General features: G+C 46.9%; 1 protein-coding gene across 7 annotated transcripts in view; it reads right to left on the minus strand.

The window, feature by feature from the left end:
* Positions 1-22,560, minus strand: part of LOC124063045 (extracellular sulfatase Sulf-2-like) — a 49,226-nt gene that overhangs the window by 20,007 nt on the left and 6,659 nt on the right. For 4 of the 7 annotated variants that reach the window (XM_046396284.1, XM_046396285.1, XM_046396279.1 and 1 more), the window contains exon 2: positions 13,599-13,640. The exons of 1 other annotated variant lie outside the window; for it this stretch is intronic. The gene's annotated coding sequence lies outside the window, so the exon portion shown is untranslated. Of the gene's footprint in view, positions 1-5,035; positions 5,294-5,330; positions 5,488-13,598; positions 13,641-22,560 lie in introns of those variants that run through there. 2 more of the 7 variants (XM_046396281.1, XM_046396280.1) reach the window with 2 other exon arrangements.

A 22,560-nucleotide genomic window follows, 5' to 3' on the forward strand; every position in this document is an offset into this window, starting at 1 on the left:
TGGCTCCACGCTGAGGAGTGTCCTGTCCACTGAGGATCCTGCCCCCGAGACCAGCAGCCTTACAACGGAGCTTTACAAACACCAACCAAAGGAAACCAAAGTAATAATAACACTAGACAGAAACTAAAAAAAGAACATAAGCAAAAGAAGATAGGAGTGTTATCGACCCAGCAGAACATCTCTCTGATGCTCCCCAAAACTGAAGCACAAACACCTGGACGCCCCCCAGTGGCTGGTTTTTTTATGTTACAAAAAGGGGCTCAGACAGGTGTGTAGGCGGGAACTCAACACTGCAGCTCCGCCTCTCGATCACCACTGCACAGACTCTGGCTCCAAATGATGTCACCAGAACAAGATGGCCGTGCTCGTATCAGGGGATGTTTGGGCTTCACTGTGTGCAAACCAACTCAGTGACCACAAACTGGCAATCGAGTAATAAAGACGCAAAACGTCCAGACAACCCAGAGGAAACAGGAAATCCTGTGCCTGTAAAGTAAAAATACTCTGCTTGTTTTAATTTAAAACTGTTTCACTAAAGTAACACTATTTTACTAAATGTAACAGTAAACGTATGTTCACTGTGCTCATAAAGGTTCTGTGAGAGAGAGCGTTCAAAACAAAAAAGGATTTTTACTCCAAATATTTCCAGAACATGAAAGAAGGCTGAAATCAGTGTGTGTCTTTCTAACACACACACACACACACACACACACACACACACACACACACCGTAGTGTTTCCATCACTTCTGTGAACATTACGCAGACTTTTACTTTTCATATCCTGCAGACTAACATAATCATAACACCCCACTCCCCTTACCTGAGCCTCCCTTCACCTGAGCGTCCCCTGACCTGAGTGTCCCCTCACCCGAACCTCCTCTCACCTGAGCCTCCCCTCACCTGAGCAGAGCACCCCCTCACCTGAGCGTCCCCTCACCTGAGCCTCCTCTCACCTGAGCCTCCTCTCGAACTGAATCTGTAGCCGGAGGAAGATGAGTCTTGACAGTGTGTAAACAAATATGTGTTGCCTTAACATGAGTGATACACGCCCACACCCGCTGTTGTACAGAACACACACACACACACACACACAGCAGTAATTAGCTGCATCTTTCTGAGAAGGAAACATCACAGCCCTATCAGCTGCACTGACATGACGCTCAGCAGGAGTGTGTGTGTGTGTGTGTGTGTGTGTGTGTGTGTGTGTGAGCTCACGGCAGGGTGCGTCATGCAAATTAGCCAGTAATCAAATACACACACACACAGAGCTCTCATAGTAAAGAGGTCTTGCGGCTCCCGCAGTGAAAAAACTGAGACAACATAGAACCTGCTGAGACGGAGAGACGAGTCCGTGTCTCTCGGTCTCTCTGGACGAGCACTTGAATGCATCTCTGACAGAACATGTGGTTCATGGGGCTCGGTCACGTGAGGCTTCGGGTGTGCAGGTGAGACACAGGTGAGACACAGGTGAGACACAGGTGAGACACAGGTGAGAAGAGCCCATCAGGAGCACAGCTTCAACCCCTCCTCAACACCAGCCATGAAAAGAACATTTACTCAGGTGCGGCAGCTGAGTACAGACACATAAAATATTAGGATGTTTAAAGTATCAAAAGTGGAAGTACTCACTATGCAGTACGCTCATACTATATTACTGGATCATATTTATTGATGCGATCAAACGTGTTCAGCGCTTTGCCGTCGCAGCTGGTAAATGTAAAAAACAAAAAGAATCAAAGCAGCTCGACCTCAGTTTAAAATAATCTAATAGTGTTTTATGCTAGTGTAACTACAACAGAGCACATACTTACATACTTTTACTGCAGTAGGATTCTGAGTGTTCTACGTTTTGATCTGATTCCACTGAAATGTTTTCCTGATAAAATCTGAGTACTTTTACAGTTCAGCTCGATGTGAGATCCCGTCCACGTCAGTCCGGATCAGGACTCGTTATGTTCTAAGTGCACGTGTGGAAGCGGCTGGAACTGACCTCTGCTAATCCAGCTTACTCAGATCAAAATCTGTTATCTTTATGGATTGTGGGGAATATTTTGTTGAAACATGAATGAGATTTGCAGAAGGTGACATGCTGGCCTTAATGTAGAAAAGTAGACAACAAACAAACACGTCAGAGCCAACGCTGCAGCGGTTTGCGGCTCAGCTGATGAACCCGACATCTGGACTGGAGCAAAGTGATCCAGCTGCTGTCCTGCAGTGACCCAACGCCCACCGTGTTTCCCCACAGTCAGTAATCCCGTGTTAATGTTATGTCACGCGGTCTCATTATGAAACTGACCTGAGATCAGACTACTAACCCCGCAGGATTATTCTTCTGTGTGAGGCCGAAGCTGTTTGTGCCTCAGGATGTCTGAGCGCGAATGAAATCTGCAGCGCGACACGACCGCTGGCTGATCCAAACTTCACGTTTGAGTCAACTGAGCACGAAACACCAAGTGATCCCAGCAATTATCTACAGAAACAAGTGCAATGTGACAGCTGTGGTGCCACACACCACTGTCAGGGGACGGAGTGCATCGTGGGTAATGTAGGCAGTCTTGTCAGGTTTCTGCAAGGCAAACGATTGGCCGATTGTTTAGGATAAGAATCCTGAACGCAGAGAAGTTAACGCTTTGGGAGTAAACTGTGGAAAACGGAATCTGGTGAAGCATTTCAGCTGTGATACAAGCAACAGCTGAGCCATGTCAAATTTGCATTTTGCATTTATGTTCAGTCTGTGGAAATGCATGTAAAGACATGCATACAAAATACATATATAGTGGGATGTAACACCAAGACAGGAGCATGAATACTAATTTATCCACGGCTCGTGTGACGATCGGGTCACGCAGCTGCTGAATTAGGGTACCTGCACAGTTTCTGGTCCAAATCCAGCCCTGAAACAGACCTTACTGCTCTCCTGAACTGCGAACACCCGTGGGATCGTAAATCCTGTCATCTGTCCTCCTGATGTGCCCTGCCCGTCTCCCCCCATCACATCTATCTGCTCGTTCATATTCATGAGCAGATGGGCGGACCAGATGCAGCCGACCACTCGGTGGCTCCCTATGAAATGCGGTGAATAATAAGCCGCAGCGTTAATGCAGACCTGCTGCTCTGTGTTCGTTATGCACAGAGACCAGCAGTGAGGTTAAACGTCTCCCGCTGCCAGGAGGTCAGAGGTCGGAGGTCGGAGGTCAGATCACCGCTTCCTGTTCCATACAACGAAAACTGTAGCGGTTGCCATGGTGACGCTGCACTACACGGAGCCGGCTGCATCTGGATGTGCAGTACATCATGTGTGATCAATACATTCACCAACGTTCTTTTGTCTCTTTGATCAATATGGCAGCTGATGTTTCATGACTGTTATCAATAAACATGTCAGCAGTTATTCACAACGCAGGATTTATTTTCAGTCACCTTCTCAGTCGGATTTTCTCAGACTCGATCAGATTGTTCCAGCAGAAGTTGAACAGGTGCGTGCAGGTATTCTACCAACAACAGGAAGTCACTGCCTGAATGTGATCAGGTTGTTCCTGAAAGACAGAGCCTTACTCAAACCCGGTGAGGAAATACAGGAGATAAAAATGCTTGTCATGACATTACAAACTGAATTGGAACTTCTGTTTGTAAAGCCTGACCTGCTAACATCAGCATGTTAGCGGTTTCTTTTTGTGCCAAACTACACTAAACACATCCTGTACTGGACACACAGATGAAACCACTGACTGTATGTAAAGATGGATGACATGAAAGCTCCCCAGAAGTGACGACAAACACCCGGACGCCCCCTGGTGGTTGGCTGCAGTACAGCTCATAAGCTCCTACCCCTCCATGTTAGCAGATGGGACATGAGCCAAACTAAAAACTCAGTACATCTACGAATGACAAATAAATTTTTCCCGAAGATGTTTTCTGTCTCTTCAGGTCATTCTTATCACACTGACGTATGTTCAAGTGTTCATTTTTCTGATCAGTTTGGTTTTAATTAGTTATTTGTTGCTGTGAACAGGGGCTGAAACATGACTGACAGCTAACTGCTGCTCCTGATTGGCTCAGACGGGTGTGTGTGGGTGGGAACATGACACTGCAGCTCCACCTCCCGATCACTACTGCACAGACTCTGGCTGTGAACCAGAGTCTGTACCAGAGCAAGATGGCAGCACTCGTCTGTTGTGGGTCTGAGTCGACCGACAACTCAGCGCCTGACAGCACGATAAGAAGGTCATGTGGTTAATGCTGTGAAACAATCACAGTTTGGTTCATTTCAGGCACCAAAACTACTTGGTTAGGTTTTGGAAAAGATCATTTATCACATTAATTTAGCATCTAAGTGCCAGTAAGCAAAAGTTGAGGGAAAAGGTCAGAGCACTCGGGTGGGTCAAACACAGGAGACTCTGGTCCACTTCCTGTGTGGTTATTTTAACACAAATCATCACTACCTTCTCCTTTCCGCCATTCTTAAATGTCCTGTTATTGTCACAGGAAACAGAAACACGAATCCACCGTGTGTAAACCCAATCACATTGTGATCTTTGCAGACTAATTAGACAGAGTTAACGCGTTAGGGCCACAGCTCGATCAAACTGATATCCATCAGGCGCGTCTGACCACGGCCGACAGGGAACAGGAAATCTTTCTCTGTCTTCTCACAACGTTCGCTATGCTATCAAATCACAGAATCATTTGGAAAAGCAAAAATAGGAAAGTGATTTGTGTTTGTTTCTCTGTTTTCTCAGCACTGAAATCACACACTGATTCAGCACAGGATGTGCGCGACTCTGTGGTTTTACATCACAACATTTTCCTGCTTATAATCAACAAATCTCATGTGCAGAACCCACAGGCCACAGGCAGTCTGAAAAGTCTGAAAGTACATCAGCAGGAACAAAAGTACAGGACAACAGACTGGTCCTTCATGTCCTCCTGCTGTTTGTCTCACTCAATGCACGTGAATCAAATAAGTCGCATCCAAACTCACCCACAGCAGACCTGAAACATGCAGAAACCAGTTAGAAGACAAATCCACTTACTGGGACCAGTCAGAAGACAGATTCAGCGTCTGGGACTGAGCGTCTGTTCTCCTCAGAATGAAGATCGGGTCAAATGACGAAGAGTTCAACAAAATTCAGAAGAAAAGACAACAGAAATCGTAAACCGCAGAAGAGCCAGCACACACGCCATCACTTCTCCGTTTTGCTTCCTCTTTCACTTCCTCCCGGATGACGTTTTACTCTCTTTAATCTCCCTCTTTTCTGAGTCTCTGTGTTTCTCTTTGTCTTTTCCTCCAGTGAGCCTCACTTCAGCTTTCTTATCTCTCGTTCCTACCTGGTTTTCATGCTGCCTTGCTCGTTGGCTCTGCCTCAACCGACAACCCTCAGTTCAGGTCCTGTTGGCTGCTGCCGCGGCAACAGAGGTGGCTATAATCCCCGTGGCAACAGCTCTCCCCAGGATGACCGCACGCCTGCCCTCCCTGTTGGAACAACAGCTGAGCTGCTGCTGCTCCTCCTCTTTTTCTCCTCCTCCTCCCTGTCTCTGCCTCTCTCCTCCTCCCTCTCTCTCCCCCTCTCTCCCCCTCTCTCACTTGAGCTCTCTCTCTGTCTCTGTTGTCCTTTTCTACATCCCATTTTCTCCGGTTTTGACTTTTAAACCATCTCTGCTCTCTCTCTCTCCCTCGCTCTGATTCTCTCTTTTGTCTCTCCATCTCTTCGTCTCTTTCTGCCTCCTCGTATCAGCAGTTTATTTTCAGACGCCAATGCAAAGAGAAACAAAGAAACCCTGTCTGTGTTCATTAACTTCCCATCTGGACTGTCTCCGTTGTTGATATGAATGACAGGAAAAAGCAGAAGGAGGGACCACATCGAGAGTGAAGTGCTGAAGCATTGGGGCGGGACTGCTGGTCTCGAGTGTAGCTTTGATAGAAACATGTTAGGAGGACGCAGCCTGGACGGCACCGAGGACGTGTCCGCCAGTCTGAAGCTTCTCGGTCGTTCAGTGATGAGAACATAACTGGTTCTCAACATATTCCCAAGCACTTCTTAACACAGTTTGACAGACATCAGAATGTCGATCGGTCTTCAGTCTTAGACTGTATGAAATATGGACAGTTTGCATTTTTCACATGGCCAGCAGGGGGCACCTGCTCTGGTTTCAGAGGGTCAGAACAGTTTGTATACCCGCAGTCCAAGGTCTTGCGGTTTCTCTTTTTGTACGATGAATACAGACTACTGCCACCTGCTGGTATGGAGAATTGGTTCCTCTCTTGCAGGGGCAGAACATATGTTCATCAGTCGCCCTCTGTGTGTGGCCTCTAGGGGGCCGTGCTCGTTAGCATTGTTGAATATTGAGATGATGAGGATCCAGTTGATGAGATAAGATAACAGATAAGATTTACTCTCTTATTTTAACTGACACTGACTGACGAGCTTTGGTCTCCGTTTGAAATCACTGCATTGATTTAGACGTCGAGCTGCTGCCACGAAGCTGCCGTTTCATTCAGCAGAGGTTATGAAGTGGATGACGCTGAGCCGTCGCCCTGCATGGTTGTCTTTAAGGTCTGAATCTTTCATCCGCGGCGTGGACGTGAAGAAGCAGCCGAGCGATGCCGAGTGATGCCTCTCATCACTTTGACGCTCTTTTATTGATGAGGAGGATGTCAGCGGCTCCATCACATGTAGTTGTACATCTCTCTCCACTTTCCGCCTGCTGATGTTTCCCATCACGGACGCCTCAGGAGAACGTGACGACTTCCCTGTTCCTACCATCAGAAAGAACTCGGACAATCGACTCTGAGGCTTGAATGCATCAGTCCTGTCTGATGCTGCTTCATCAGAGACGCTATGCTAATGATATTACGACACCCACAAAGCTTTCCAGTTGAATGCAATTTGCTCATTTTGCATCTGATTGCAACTACCCAATTTTGTTCAAAGTGTATGCATAGTATCAAATTCAAATACACACTATAAATACATAAATAGCACCAGAGAAACTATTTGCTCGCCCAACATGAGAATAAGTAGACTTCAAGCACCAGCTTTCAGCTCCCAAGAGGAGGAACACCATCTATCTGCTCCATTTGACAAGATTATGAAGGTTTTCCAGGTTCTCTTTGGAGAGACAGAAGATTCTTGGATGGGAAAAGAAGAGTTTGACCACTAAGTACCAGTTTGTCAGATTTCAACCAACAACTGGACCAGACTTCTGTTTCACACCATGCCTCTCTCTCTCTCTCTCTCTCTCTCTCTCTCTCTCTCTCTCTCTCATCCACCATATTTACACATCACCTCATTTACACCTCCACCCATCTTCTCAAAGATCCCTCCATCTGCACGCCGCTCCATTTCATTTATTACCAGCCCTCCATGCATCACCCTTCACCTCATTTACACACCACTTCACATCATCATCCATCATACAGTACATGTATTACATATATCCACCGTCCACGCTCTGCGTTTACCTTAAGAGACAAACAGCAGTAAATGGCTCCAGTTATGTTCAGCATCACAAAGAAACTCAGTGTATGAAACAAACAGCAAGAGGACACGAGCACAATGCAAAACACACCGCAGAAACACCAGGGAAATATCTGCTAGTCAGACTCCCATCACATTTGTTAGGAGTTTTCATGATCCCCGGAGGACAAACACCAACACACTGAAGTCCACTGCGAGGACTGAAAAGTGTCACCTGGAGAAACCAATCAGTCAGCAGGAGAGACGAACAAACTCACACACCTGGTTCAGCTTAATATGATGTGTTTAGAAGCTAAACATCGGCCAGTTGTCTAATTTGTTGCTGTTTGTGACCACTAAAAAGACAAAAAGAAACATTACAGAGAGGCAGAACTACATTTACCCAAGAACTGTACTACTCATAAGTACATCCATTTTATGCTTTTTAATACTAAGAGTGCTCCAACTGGGGTTTTTGGGACCAATCACTAATGAAAATGTTGTTTTTTTGCTTTATTAATCGGTTAAAACCTCAGTGTCTCAGTTGTCTCCGTCTTTGTCTCCTGAAGCTGCGACTCCACCGCTCGGTCAATGCTGCTTACTTTCATCTCTGACAAGAGTTTGGTTAAATGTACAAACTCGATGTACTCTTACCTCAAGCTGTACTGCAGTAGATGTATTTACTGTAGACTCATGTGACCCGCTGCAGGACTCTGCTGCTGACAGCTAACAGCTAGCAGCTAACCAGCTCTTCTCCTGCTGGTTGCAATACAGATTTGCTCTCCTGGCTTAACCAGTCAGCATATTTCAACTTTTTCACTGTAATGTCCACACTGAGGGGACATCGGGGGACCGCCTGATCCCTGCAGTCTGCTGTGTCACCTTAGCAGCATGTAGATAAAGCGTGTCACGTCCATCTGACCAGCTACAGACCACTGATCAGACCATTAAGAACCAATATGAATCAGCGGCCAACTGATCATAGCAGTCGTGTGTTATGAGACTCGCACTTTTTACTTTTCCACATTTAATGACCTGCTGGGTTTGCTTTCATTTTTACAAACAAATCATAATAAATGTGATGTGTCAGACCCTCACAGGTGTTTTCAGGTAAGGTTGACTATAAGAATGATGAAGATGTAATTTCACTCTCTGAAAGGGGTCCTTCTGAGTATTTCTGTTTCTGTTACTGCAGTTCATTTTGCAAATGATCCTTTTGTACTTTCTCAAGTGAGTTTTTTTACACTGCGGTCCTGTTAACAGAAACCAGCAGACTGTCGGCTTCATACGATTAGCCTAATCCAACACACACTTCAGCCTTCAGCAGCCTCAGTCTGTTGATTTCATGTTATATTCAGCTTCTAAAAAAAGCAAAATAAATAAAATCAAACTTTGCACTAATGTCTGAAAGCACGCCAGAACTTCAAGCACGAAAAATACGTTCAGCTTTGGTTCACAGACAGAAACAAGTTTAATGGAGAACAAAATGGCAGAGAGAAGAAGAAGAAGAAGAAGAAGAAGAAGAAGAAGAAGAAGAAGAAGAAGAAGTGGAGAAGACAAAGACAGAGGAGGGAGGAAGGAGGGAGGAAGACGAGTGAGAGCAGAGCGTCAGGAATGAATAGTGAGATGGGTTATCTGACTAATGAACTCGTCTTATCTCACGGCTCTGCTGAATGACGAGCAGAGAGACAGCTGGAGGGGGCGACAGATAGACTGATAGACAGTCTTTGTCCTCGGGAGGAAAACTCAGCGGCCGGCCAATGGAACAAAAGGCTAATGAAACAACTCTGGCGCGTCTGACGGACGTTCCTGTTGTAACTCTGCTGTCTGAGGAGGAAACACCAAAGAAAACAACAAATAAACAAACAAACAAATGACTTGCTGGTCAGCTCAGGGAAAGAGAATTTAACTAAATGAATTCTGCTTTTTCATATTCAGCCATGCTGGCTGCACAGTCTCCATCCACAGGTCATATAACTGTAGGAAATGTGACCAGCCGCGATCATTTCATCATTTCCTGATTCATCAGCAACTGAAAAGACAAGTGGGAGGAGCTAAAACAACATCGGCGACCATCGGACGACAGCTAAGCATTAGCATTCAGATGGTGGTCAACCTCCAGCACAGCCGGCACGTCAGTGGTGTTTGTGTAATTACTCTCACTGCCAGAAGGGGGAGACAAAAGCTCCACACTGCAGGCTTCAGTTAAATCTGCATTTAAACAATGATTAATACGTGAAAGGAGCCAAAATAATACAAAAATATAAACCTTTAAAATTATAATCCTATCTTTCTCTGTACTGACATGTCGTGTCAGTTATCAGCTCACAGACAGCTTACACTGACAGCAAAGTGCCAGTTTGACTTCACCAAACGCTGTCCAACCGAGCACCAACAAAACGAGGACAAAACAAATGTGTGTCGATATAAAACATGTTAGAAGTCAAAGATGGTCAAAATGTTCTGACGGTGTCACCGCAGTGTGTGTGTGTGTGTGTGCTGAGGTGAGCCGTGTTGGCAGGCAGCCAGGAGGTAATTACTGCCTCCATTAGAAAGCTGTGATTCTGTTAAACATTCACCTCTGACACACACGCACACACACTTGGATCTCTGTTAGGTTCTTACTGGTGTGTGATGTGTGTGTGAGCTCTGGTTTTGTCATGTTTTTGAGCTGATGTGTGCATGAAGGTGGAATCTGGTCACCTTTTCTGCTGAGAAGGTGATCGGCTGCAGCCTTCCGTCTCTCAGAGACCTGTACACCTCCAGGACTCTGAGGCGTGCAGGTCGGATCACAGCTGACCCTTCTCACCCTGGACACAGACTCTTTGTGAAACTCCCTTCAGGCAGGAGGTTACGGTCCATTCGGACCAAAACCTCACGCCACAAGTACAGCTTCTTCCCCTGTGCTGTTAGACTGTTGAACGCCAACTGACTAACATGCTGCTCTGCACCTTAGCAATTGATTTTGCTCATTCACTGTCCACCTGCTGTTCATTTGCACTGTGTACCTCACCCACTTGCACTATACTCCACCCTGCACTACCTCACTTTTGGACTACCTCCAGAAAAATATTTATTTCACTTATTTTATTTTATGTTACCTTATTCTATCTTATTTTTATTTTTATTTTTTATTTTATTTTATTCTTCAATTATATGTTACTGTTACGTTCTATGTATGCACCAATCACCAAGACAAATTCCTAGAAATGTGAAACCTCTTCACTTACATGGCAATAAAGTCTTTTCTGATTCTGATTCTGATGACTGCGACGACACGTTTAAAAGACAAAACTGGATTACATCACGAGGCTTTCGTCTGATTGGTCACTTGATTTTTGGACCTTTGATGGCTGCGGATATGACGAGGTGTTGTTTAACGATGTAGGACACCAGCACCAGTACCGATACCATCAGCACACTTCATTACGCCACCACCTCGCTCACAACGCTCGCCTTCACCACAGGCCAATCACGTCAGCTCGCAGACCAAACCTTGAAAACAGTCGTTATTTTTCTGGATTAGAATACAAGAAGGATGAAATCTTTGGTGCTGATGCCCAGTCTGAGGGACAGAACGCCCTCCAAAGCTGCACATGTGCGTGTGTGTGTGTGTGTTTGTGTGTGTTTTCCTCCTCACCATCAAACACATAAACATCTAATGCAGCTTTAATATAGAAATTAATTTGTCAAGCAGAAAAAAGCATTAGCTTTGCTGCTTCGTATTCAGAATCACTGCTGCACTGTGTGTGTGTGTGTGTGTGTGTGTGTGTGTGTGTGTGTGTGTGTGTGTGTGTGTGTGTGTGTGTGTGTGTGTGTGAGCTCCTTTCAGACAAACAACAAAGGAGCTTTCAGATTCAAATCCAGTCTTACGACACACATGATGGAGAGAAAGTCCAACTGGCTCAGAGAACATGTCTCTCTCTCTCTCTCTCTCTCTCTCTCTCTCTCTCTTTGTCTCCCTCTCTCTCTCCCTCTCTCTCTCCCTCTCTCTCTCTCTCTCTCTCTCTCTCTCTCTCTCTCTCTCTCCCTCTCTCTCTCCCTCTCTCTCTCTCTCTCCCTCTCTCTCTCTCTCTCTCTCTCTCTCTCTCTGGTCTCACAGTAACCATGACGTTGAGCTACATCGGCCTGTTTGTCCATCTGTCTGTCTGTCTGAGCACGACAGGCTTCGGTTCAGAGGTGTTCTGGTCCTTCGCTGATCCCGCCTGCTGAGACAAACTCAGGCTCGCAGGCTCAGGATGTGCAGCAACGTAAAGGAACAGTCCACTCTTTAAGGACGGGAAAGTCAGGGGAAGTCTCTGCATTCACAAAACATCTCCACAGCTTCACGGTGAAAACGGCGTTGCAGAATTCTATTTGTGACTGAAGAAACAGGAAACTTCTTTTACAACATTAGAAACAACACAGGAAAACAAGAAATGGCTTCATACAGCTCGTCCAGAGCTCACGAAAGATCCCAAACTGATCCGAGATGTTATGTACGCAGCAGCACATGGATCCCAGCTCAGGCCGCCGCTTCAGACGGGCTTTTAGCTCAGCAGCTGCAGTAGAAACTTTGGCTTTAAAAGGGTGTAAATGATGTCTTTTAAAATGTGTTTGGGATCTCGGGGCTTCTGGAGACTCAGATTATGCCGGAATGTTTTTATATTTTATATATATTTGTTTCGCAGGATGCTGCTGTGAGGTCAGCAGGTCTGACAGATCCTCCAGTCAGTGATAATGTTTGAGGATCTGAGACCAAATGTGTGTGTTTTTCTGATCATCGTTCAACCAGATGCAGCCAGCTGTTCAAACACGTCTCGAGGAATCCATGTGCTTCCATGTTTCTTCCTCGTGTCAACAAGACGCACGTCATCAGAAACAAAACGCCATCCGAAGTGCTTTGTGTTGCTTTGACAAACTGCGGCTGCTGATTGGTCTGAAAGCTTCTCCACCCACTGCGGTCTGACAAACACGCCGAGCTGTCAGATCGTCAGATGGCGAGTCTGTCGGCTGCTTTTAGGAGGAAGGGAAGCCGAACCCGACACAAAAACATGAATGACAGGTGATGGGAGGAAACAACAGTTCTGTTTGTTGCTCTGCGCTGCGAGGAGGAATCTGGTTTTTCACCATCTGAACTCTGTGGACTACAAGACAACTGAACAGTCTGATGTCACGCCACATCATCCTTCAGTCTTCTGAAAACACAGGATGAAAAAATGTTTCATGATGTTGATGATGATCATGTTTCATCAACTCTTTCTCTTGCTGATGCAGACCATCTAATGTGGATAAAAACTCTGACCTTCGTCTCGGCTCGTTTCGTCGGCTGCTTGACCTCCATGTCACATTCTACAGGTTCATCGAGGACGGAGGAGGCAGCTCATCTCACACCTTGTATTTATATCACACTAAATCACAGCAAAAGTTATCTCCTGACACTTTGTGGATAGAGCAGGTATTTCTTTTAGAGGGCCGGAACCTCGGAGCAGACTGGATTCACCTGAGAATTTCACTCTGAATTGTCCTGAAGTCGTGACTTTTATTAGGCTGAACTAAGTTTTCACATAAGTGTTCTTCAGTTTTACCTGAAGGTATTCATATCTGAGCTACACAGCAGAAACATGAAGACAAAGCTCAGGTATCAACTGCTGATCATTTGAAACTGAAAAAAGAAGAAGAGGAGGAGGAGGAGGAGGAGGAGGAGGAGGAGGAGGAGGAATGGGCGAGCATCCAGTGAGTGCAGTGACTGAGCCACTGAGGCGCCTCAGAAACAAGATCCACTGAGAGTGAGAGAGTAATGGCATGCTGCAGCCCACTGGGCCCCTGGCATCGTTTGGCAGAGTGTGTGTGTGTGTGTGTGTGTGTGTGTGTTTACCTCCTGCAGTCAGACTCATTGCCAGCAGCAGGCTGAACTAATCGGTTAGCGAGTTAGCTGCAGCACTGCTTGACCTTTTGACCTCTGGCTTTTCTAACACACACGAAACATATGGAAGAACTCATGCACGCACACACACACACACACTCTGCCAAATGATGCTACTATCAGCTGTGTAAAAGCTTTGTCAAACACCAAACAAACTCTAACATAACCATGGATACAGACGAGGAACACACTAATGTGTGTGTGTGTGTGTGTGTGTGTGTGTGTGTGTGTTACCTTGCGCAGTGACTCTGCAGTGTTTGACAGCTCAGCGGGGACCTGAAACAAACACACACACACTTTAGGCTTTGAACTGCAGCTGAGACACAATTGCGCTGCGCCCCCTGCAGGCTGTCCTGCTCACTGCAGTAACAACAGAACTGTGTGCCTTGGCCTGCAGGTGGAGGTGGGTGGAGAAGGTCATGGGGTTCATCCTCTGAGGGCCATGAATGAGAATTTGTGGTCGTGTGCTGTGAATTCTTTCCTTTTATTGTAACAGACGTGTCTGACGTCTTTCTGTTGTTGGATCTTTCATCTGATCTGGAAATCCAGTGGACTGTGATTGTTCTGCAGCCCGAGGCGCCTGAACGTTTCCATGTCACACAAACCAAAACCAAAACTCACTTCTCAGTGATACTAACAACCGACATCTGACCCGAACACACACACACACACACACACACACACCCCGATGGTCAGTCAGCTGGCACAGTGATGGTGGCACCATGGTAACAACAGCTACTGCTCATCCTGCACCTGAGACTCTGTGTGTGTGTGTGTGTGTGTGTGTGTGTGTGGTAATTACTCCAGGGAGGAAGTAAGTCTGCCATGGGCTTTTGGGGAAACACACACACACACACACACACAGCTTCACAGGTAGAGTAGTGGAACAGTAAATCAACATGGTGACAGGAAGTTGGCGAGGAGGACAGGAAATGGAGAATCAAACCGAGAGGCTCTGATCTGCACTGTGTGTGTGTGTGTGTGTGTGTGGACGTGACTGTGAACAACCCTGTGCTGACTTTCAGATTTTTATTCATGAAAAAACTCTGAGTCAGTCCTTTCAGATTCAGATGCATCTGACACACTGAAGGTCAAACTCGCTAACTAGCATGTTAGCATGCTAAAGTGCTAAGTTAACGTTTAAGCGTACCTTCTGCTGGCTCCGTCCCTCTGTGAGGACGTGGCCTGGTGGTGTAGAGTGTAGAGTGACTTTGACTGAAGCGGGAACAGCCGGTTGGTGTTCAGAGCTAACCAGCCATGAGCAGCTGCTGTCAGACGTGCTCTCAATCACTTTGCCAACATTCTTTATTATGTTAAGGATTCGTGACGTAATTCAGCCCTAAATGGCTGACTCAAACACGCCGAGTCATTTTCAACCCACAAAAATGCTGATTTGTAAGGAAACATCAGAACTGATGTGTTTCGTCAAAGGACAGTCATTTAGTTTCCAGTACAAAGACACGTTTAAGTTTGTGACATCACTCGGATCAGGATGCTTATTCTGTAGGAAGGTCTGAAGGTTCTGAAGGTTTGGTGGATTTCTGCCGTGGGACAGAAGTGAGCCGGGATGTCTGGTGTTAAACCTGCTGGGTGTGAGCTCCCAGCCACGTTCTGCACGCAGCACAGCCTCACCGAGCTGCTCAGGTGCGTTCAGGAACATCCTCTGCTGTTAGTGTGAGTGCAGCTGCAGGGAGGATTCGGTTTGTCCTCCACAGAGGAGCTCACGTTTGTCTTGTTTATTCATCTCTCTCTCTTCTCACCAATAGCTGGAGGCTGCAGGAGGCCTTCATCATCAGTAACTCTCAGCACCTCCTCCTCCTCACCCATCCTCCACCTACACCTGGCAGCCCGCTGACCTGTGTGTGTGTGTGAGCAGCTGCTGCCTCTTGCTCTGCCTCGCTGTCACTGATCGTTCACTGTGTTAACTGTCGCAGCTCCTCGCTCTGACCTCTGACCTCAGACCAGCAGCCTGAACTTGAACGTGAACATGTCTGGGTGAGTATGAGGCTGAGTTACAGCAGGTCGCTTGGCGTGTTGTCGTCTCCGCGGTAACCAGAAAGCCTCTGCGTTTCGGTTCATACAGTATATATTTCGGTTCAGTAAATGAAAAGCTCGCCTGCTGCTGACAGACGGCAGAGACGCCGATTGCAGGTCGGATTGCAAACCACCGTCTCCATGGCAACACAAAACATGACGACGTCCTCGGCGTAAGACTCTGCAGGTGTGTGACACGACAAGGTCGATTTGATGCTTTTTACTGCTGAAAACACATCATTTCTGTCGCGAGCTCCATCGTGGATCAGGCTTGGGTCACACGCGTCCAAAAGGTCAACAGCGTGTCATGTGACCACAAGAATCCAACGAGCTGATTGGACGTTGTTGGACATAGAATATAAGAGATTTATTTTGTGTTGCTAATATGCTAAGCTAAGACGTTAGCCTGTTAGTAGTCACCTGTCAGCTGCCTCACATAACACACCTGACTGAAGGGCTGCAGCTAATGATCTCACTGTATTACTAATCAATCCGTCTCAATTAATCGGCAATGAAAGTAAATCACTGGTTAGGGCTGAGTAGCAGCTGTCAGAGCTTCAGGCCGGTGTAATCGCTCCTCTTCCTCTCCCTCTCCCTCTCCCTCTCCCTCTCCCTCTTCCTCTTCCTCTCCCTCTCCCTCTTCCTCTCCCTCTCCCTCTCCCTCTTCCTCTTCCTCTTCCTCTACCTCTTCCTCTTCCTCTCCCTCTCCCTCTCCCTCTTCCTCTCCCTCTCCCTCTTCCTCTTCCTCTTCCTCTACCTCTTCCTCTTCCTCTCCCTCTCCCTCTTCCTCTCCCTCTCCCTCTCCCTCTTCCTCTCCCTCTCCCTCTCCCTCTTCCTCTCCCTCTTCCTCTCCATCTCCTCGCTCCCTCCATCTGCAGCCTCTTTACGTCTTCCATTACAGCCGCACTCTGCAGCTGAAGTCAACTCCAATTAATTTATTACGAGCTGTAAACAAAACAGATTCAACACAAAGAGCTTCACTGAGAGACACGAAACAAAAGGACAAAAATACACCACACACTCCTCTTCCTCCTCCTCCTCCTCCCTCTCTTCATCCCCCTCTCCATCCCTCCGGGCAGTCCATCCATCCTGCCCACTCAGAGACAGAAATAGACTGACGGAGAGCAGCAGAGCTCTGCAGGGAGATGACCGCTGGACACACACTCAAAAACACACACTCACACACACTCCTGTGGGCTCCTATAGACACACACACACTCAGCTGACAGCAACGCTGCAGTTTCACGGAGGCTAATGCTAATGAAGACGCGCTTTACTGCTCCGAGCCTCATGTAGCTCACCTGAGTGTGTCACAGTCACACACACACACACACAGGGCTGACACTCAGTCATTCATTTCAGTGATCCTGTCACAAATAAGACGTCTTCTGACTGTCTTCTAATGTCCGACCGACAAAGAAATTCAACAGTCAGCTGTGGCACAAAGTTTGTGTGGAAAGCAGTACAGCAGTGTACATTTACTGTTACTGTACATAACTGTTGTACTTAAGTACAAATCTGAGCTACATTTCCATTTTATGCCACTTTACTACTACCACAAATACCTTTACTCCGTTTCATCTCACAGATATTTTACTGTTTGCTTGACTGCATTCATCTTTTGGGTACTGAGCAAACTAGCACCCCTAGTGGTACAAAGTGGAACTACAGGCAGGCTGGGCTGGGGCTAGCAGGTTAGCGTGCTAACTTCAGTACATGTCTGTCCATGGTAACGTTAGCTCTTTTTTTTTTTTTTTCTAAAGGTTTCAAACTAAAGTTCAGGCTGTAAACCTTACAAACCCAACCTCTGGAGAGACAAGGACCAGAAGGAGATTCTGCACTCAGGAGGTGAAGAACCCACACTGAAGATCCACTGACAGACAGACAGACAGACAGAGTGTGGACACATACAGACAGACAGACAGAGTGTGGACACAGACAGACAGACAGACAGAGTGTGGACACAGACAGACAGACAGACAGAGTGTGGACACAGACAGACAGACAGAGTGTGGACACAGACAGACAGACAGACAGAGTGTGGACACAGACAGACAGACAGACAGAGTGTGGACACAGACAGACAGACAGACAGAGTGTGGACACATACAGACAGACAGACAGAGTGTGGACACAGACATACAGACAGACAGAGTGTGGACACAGACATACAGACAGACAGACAGAAAACTGAAAGAGACGTCAGCGTGTCGACGTGACGACTCCTGACTCATCCTCCTCTGTGATCAGAAACACATGTGGGACACACACTCACACACACAGACACACACTCACACACACAGACACACACTCACACACACACACACACACACACACACACACACACTCTCACACACACAGGAATGTGGAGGAGCGGCTCAGAGTTGGCGGTGGAGGTCGCAGAGTTCAGACTGAAACACAAACTGCTTCGCTCGTCTTGTTATCGGCAGCTCAAACTCTTCAGCTGGTAAACTGGAGGCTCATATTACTTTATTCACACTGCTGGGGACCAATCAAGTCTTTACTGATAGAATTTTATTGATTATGTTTTGTATTTTATTAATCCGAGTGTGCAAAGTTACTAAAGTTATCAAATAAATGTGGTGGAGTCAGTGGTGTTTTCCTCTGCAGGCCAGGAGAAGAATGAAGTGACAGAAAGAGGAAACACTCAGGTGAAGTACAAGAAAACACCTGCACAAACGTTTCAGCTAACATCGTTTAAACATTTCGGACTGATGGTGTGAGTTCATCTGTCAGCCGTCCCTGAACGCACCTTCGCGCTGCGTGTTCTCACGTCTTCATACGTGTGACTGAATTCATTTATGAGGCCGCAGCTTGTGAGTTTTCATTGTTTGGGTCCAACCTGCATCGTTAATCAGGAATGTGAGGCTCCTGTTACTGGGTCACCACACACACACACACACACACACACACACACACACACACACACACACACACACACTCACTCTGCCCTCCAGCCACACCTCCACGTGACGACGTTTTCCTGATGACCACAGAACTTCTTCGCTGGGCTGCAGTTTGTCTCTCAGTGAGTGAACATCATGAGACCAACACATCAGATGTTTCATATCTTCAGATAATCTAATTTCATAACGAGATCATTCAGTTTTGGTTGCAGGGCAACCGCTTGATGTTTTGAAACTTCAGAAAATGTAAATAAACTACAGGACAGACTGAGATTTACCTGCAGAGTCAGAAATGTGTAGAAACGTGTGTGTGTGTGTGTGTGTGTGTGCGGGGCAGGACTTCAGTATAATGTTGCTGTGGAGTTGGCTCACAGTTATGCACCAGCTAACAATTTGATTGGATTTTTACAAAAAGCGCCTGTTGAAATGAGTGATTGATCATTGTGTGCTGTTAATTATTAAACTGCTGTCGAGAAGGAAGAGCAACATAAAGACAGGAGGTGGCAGATGGATTACAGCAAAGGAAAAGCCGTTTGAGTTTGATTTCAGAGTTAACAAGGTGCACCTGAATGCACCGTGAAGTGCTTGTGTGTAGACTGTGTGATCACATTAGAGACTTTCTGTCACATGACTGAACACTCACCCATCATAATTTTCCATATGTGCTTTCTGTATTGTTCATCTGTTGTGTTTGATTTGTAGGTTCTGGTTCTAGCTGCTCGTTAAGCAGATTGAGAACCCGGTTCTTAAAAGGTGCTGCGTAAATAAAGTTGAGCCGTGCAGCCTGACATCAGTGCTGACAACAGGAAGTCAGGCCTCCACATCTGCAGTCTGAACAGGAAGCTGCAGGCGAGCTGATGACTCGTAGACATGACGAGGAGCCCAGTAGTTACTCACAGTACCGCAACCAAAGAAATCCCCTTAGTCCTCCATCATATGACACGGGTCTGTAAGGGCTCACCGACGGTCAGCCAACGTCGCCCAGTGTCTGTGGCCCGCATTCCATCAGGTCCCAGAAGAAGACAACTTCAGTGTGACCTCAGTGCGTTACTTTGAGTGGAGCGAGTGGGCGCCACCCCTGACTCTGGAGTCCAGCTCTGATAACACGGCAGCCTTTCGGTGCAAAATGACCGTGGAATCAGAAGCTTGACTGAGCAGGTTCACCACAGCTCTGAGATGAGCGAACAAAACATTCAGCCAGCAGCTTCAGTGGCTTAACGGGATGGACTTTGGACCAAAACGTTCAGTATTTGGATCAAGAATCTCATGGGTCAACTGTCTCAGATCTAACAGGTTTGATTTGGGACCATTTGATCCGATCAGACTCGGTACGAGCACACGTTCAAGGAAAAACTGCATCATCTTCACTCTGAGAACGACTTCATCATCCAGAACGTCAACCTGCACCAGAACACACACACACACACACAGAGTCTGGTCAGTCATTCTCCTCACGTCTACCTCAAATCCCTTGAGTGAGAGGGAGCGAGGAGACCATGAAGAGGAGGAGGAGGAGGAGGAGGAGGAGGTGACTGAAGGCACATTTACCATCTGTAATCAAAAGAACTCCATGTTGGACTGTTGCCTCCCCCTCCTCCTTCTCTTCAATTTCCTTCTCTCTGTTGCAAAGCATGACCGGCATACTGATGGAGGGATTACACACACACACACACACACACACACACACACACACACATCTAGTCAGAGAAGTAATGACTTTCTGCCTTCTCTCTCAATTCGCTCCAAGCTGCCAATTCCCACTGGGCCTGTGTGTGTGTGTGTGAGTGTGTGTGTGTGTGTGTCTGTGTGTGAGTGAGTGTGTGCGTGTGTGTGTGTGTGTGAAAGAAAAAGAAAGAGCAAGAGACACGAGGGAGGTGATACAACATCTCCAATTAGTTGAACTGGTGGTCTGTTTGGGGTGTTCAGTGTGTGTGTGTGTGTGTGCGTGTGTGTGTGTGGGGGGATAATAAGACCACACAGTAGAGATGTTCAGGCTGGTCATGGACTTGAACCTGAACCTCATCCCTCTGTGGTTCACCTCAGGTCCTGCCTCTCTGTGGGGCTTTTCTCTTCAAACTGTTGTTGAGTATTTGATCACAGTCTGCTGCTGACGGCACAAAGTGCTGCTTAAAGAGGACTTTAGACCACGTCTCTGCAAACTGCCTCTGCCTATCGTCAGATCCACCTGATGAAGCTTGTCCAAGCTGAAGACGGTCTGAGAAAAGTTTGTAGATTGACCCTCGACCACGAGAGGCCGAAGAGTTTGACCAAACTGCGGGAGGAACCTCGACTTTTATCGCCATTTTGTTCTTTCTTTTGTTGAGTTTGTCTGTCAGTCAGAATTCAGAGTTTGATTACTGCATCAATAAGTCAGACGTTAGTTGTGAGGTAAAAGCACCTGCAGTCTGATATTCGTAGATGTGAACAATGAGAGGCCGATGTGTGTGTGTTGCTGTGCGTGTGTGTGTTTTCCACCAGTAAAAATCCTCCAGTTCTCATTTCATGCTTCAGTGAAAAGCCTCTCGCCCGTCGACCTCCTGTTCTTTCCTCTCCTGGCCTCCTTTCCTTATTTCCTCTCCTTTCCTGTCACTTTTATTTGGACGTTTCAGATTCAGATGAAGAAGCAAACAGAGGACGGATGCTGAGGAAACAGGAAACTCCACCAGGCACCAAAATACGCCCGACAAAGAAACACAACAAATGTCTTCTTCACGTTAACTCTTGTCTTATCTCCCTGGGCTCGTCCCGACACACCAGTGCTCTGCGTCTCAGTCCGTTATGACGATAAAACCACCACCGGTCCGAGCTCCGACCCTCCCCTGGGTGTGCCGCCTTCAGGTCCGACCGGAGGCCGGCCATCAGGACGATTCCACGTCTGTATGTGAAAGTTGTTTGCACTCATTTGAAACAGTTACGACATTAATGTTGAACTGAAATGAGACCTGATACATTAAGGAGTTTTGTTCACGGCCTGATTCGGCTTATCTGCTTGGTAAACCGGAACTTAAGTTCATAATTTTCCTGATTTAATACGTTCTGAAAGCACCTAAACTGCAGTAATCCCAAGCAATAAGGAAACAAAGCGTTTGACAACGTGGGGCTTACGAACTCGCACAGAGTGGCGGCCGCCGGGAGTTTCAGTGTCGGTAACTGAACGTCAGAGCCTCCCGTCTCCATGTCTGTCTGGCAGCTGGTTTCACGACTCGTGGTCGTCCTCTTGTCCTGCGAGGGAAACGCGGCGTCATTCTGATTCTGTCACGGTCACGCAGCAGGACGTTTCAGTGCGGCAGCCGCTGATCGGAAGGCTGAGAGTCAGAACACCATCAGCCGTGTACCTGCTCATGAAAGCAGGCTGAGTATTCTGGGATGGTGTCAGTATCCGGTCGCTGTGGTAACGATCATCTCGACCACCAGCAGCACCCCCCCATCTGGAACACACTTCACTTCCTGTCTTCACCCTGTTCTGTCAGTGTGCACCGCTCAGCATGTCTCACACACACACTGACCCAATCAGAGTCTCTCCTGGAGACATCGTTGGACAGTTTTATTGTCATGTAGTGTGTGTTTCTGTCCTGTGGGACGTCTTCAGCTCACGTCTGACTGCTGGTGTCACATCCTTAGTGACACAAACGTTTACACCAACTGACACTGCGAAAACATGAAATCTTACGTGTTTCTGGACGTCCATCACAGTGAGGACATCAACGTGAGGACGGCAGGGCGGACGGACAGATGAGAAAGAAATTCATCAGCCATGTTGTGTTTCAGTGTGAGACGTACAGTCTCAGTTATCAGTCAGAGCCCTGGAGAAGACGCTCGGATGTGTTCATGGAATCTGGGTTATAACGGTGATATTGAATTTGAAATGTGAATAACATTCTGGGCATCTCCAGCAGAAGCAGGTTATTTACAATGGATTTATCTCCCTTAGCTTCTTAACTTCAAAATGAGCCTGGAAATATGAGGAGAAATCAGGAATTATCTTTTGTGGATGTTATTTTAGATGTTTTCTTTTCTGAACAGGCTGAGGCCCGAGGAGGACAGGATTTAAAAGGCGACTCAGGAAACAAAATGTGTTTTGGTGTTTAGCTCCTCTTTCATGAGAAGTAACTTCCTGTCTTCTTCTTCCTCTCCTGTCTGATATAAAACAGCAGAGGAAGCAGCTGAAAATGAACTTCTCACAGCCTGCAGCTGCTTCGAACCCACTGCTGCTGCTTAGATCGAGTCTTTCAAAC

The sequence above is a fragment of the Scatophagus argus genome, chromosome 8 (genome assembly GCF_020382885.2).
Source record: "Scatophagus argus isolate fScaArg1 chromosome 8, fScaArg1.pri, whole genome shotgun sequence".
Classification (NCBI taxonomy): Eukaryota; Metazoa; Chordata; class Actinopteri; family Scatophagidae; genus Scatophagus; species Scatophagus argus.